Below are 308 nucleotides of genomic sequence, written 5' to 3'. Positions count from 1 at the left end.
AGTTTAATTTAATAACGTTTCTGCATTTAGTATATATTTAGAAGAAAGTCAACTATACAATGATAATGCATTTCCCGGGCACAATTTTTCAAATTAAACCTGCTAGTAACTTCTTTTCTTTTTTATTTAAAGACAGTTGAGTTTCTGTGTTTATATATACTGCATATTGTTTATCAAATAAAATTGTACTGGTAATAAAAACTGAATGTTCAGGTAGCTATGTATTGATGCGGATGCCGAAACCGCGATGAGTATGTGCATTTGATGCAGACTTCATATTTGATTTCTGTCTTTTTTGCTTTAATAAT

Source organism: Puntigrus tetrazona, chromosome 9, assembly GCF_018831695.1.
Source record: "Puntigrus tetrazona isolate hp1 chromosome 9, ASM1883169v1, whole genome shotgun sequence".
Taxonomy (NCBI): domain Eukaryota; kingdom Metazoa; phylum Chordata; class Actinopteri; order Cypriniformes; family Cyprinidae; genus Puntigrus; species Puntigrus tetrazona.
This window is presented reverse-complemented; position numbering follows the sequence as displayed.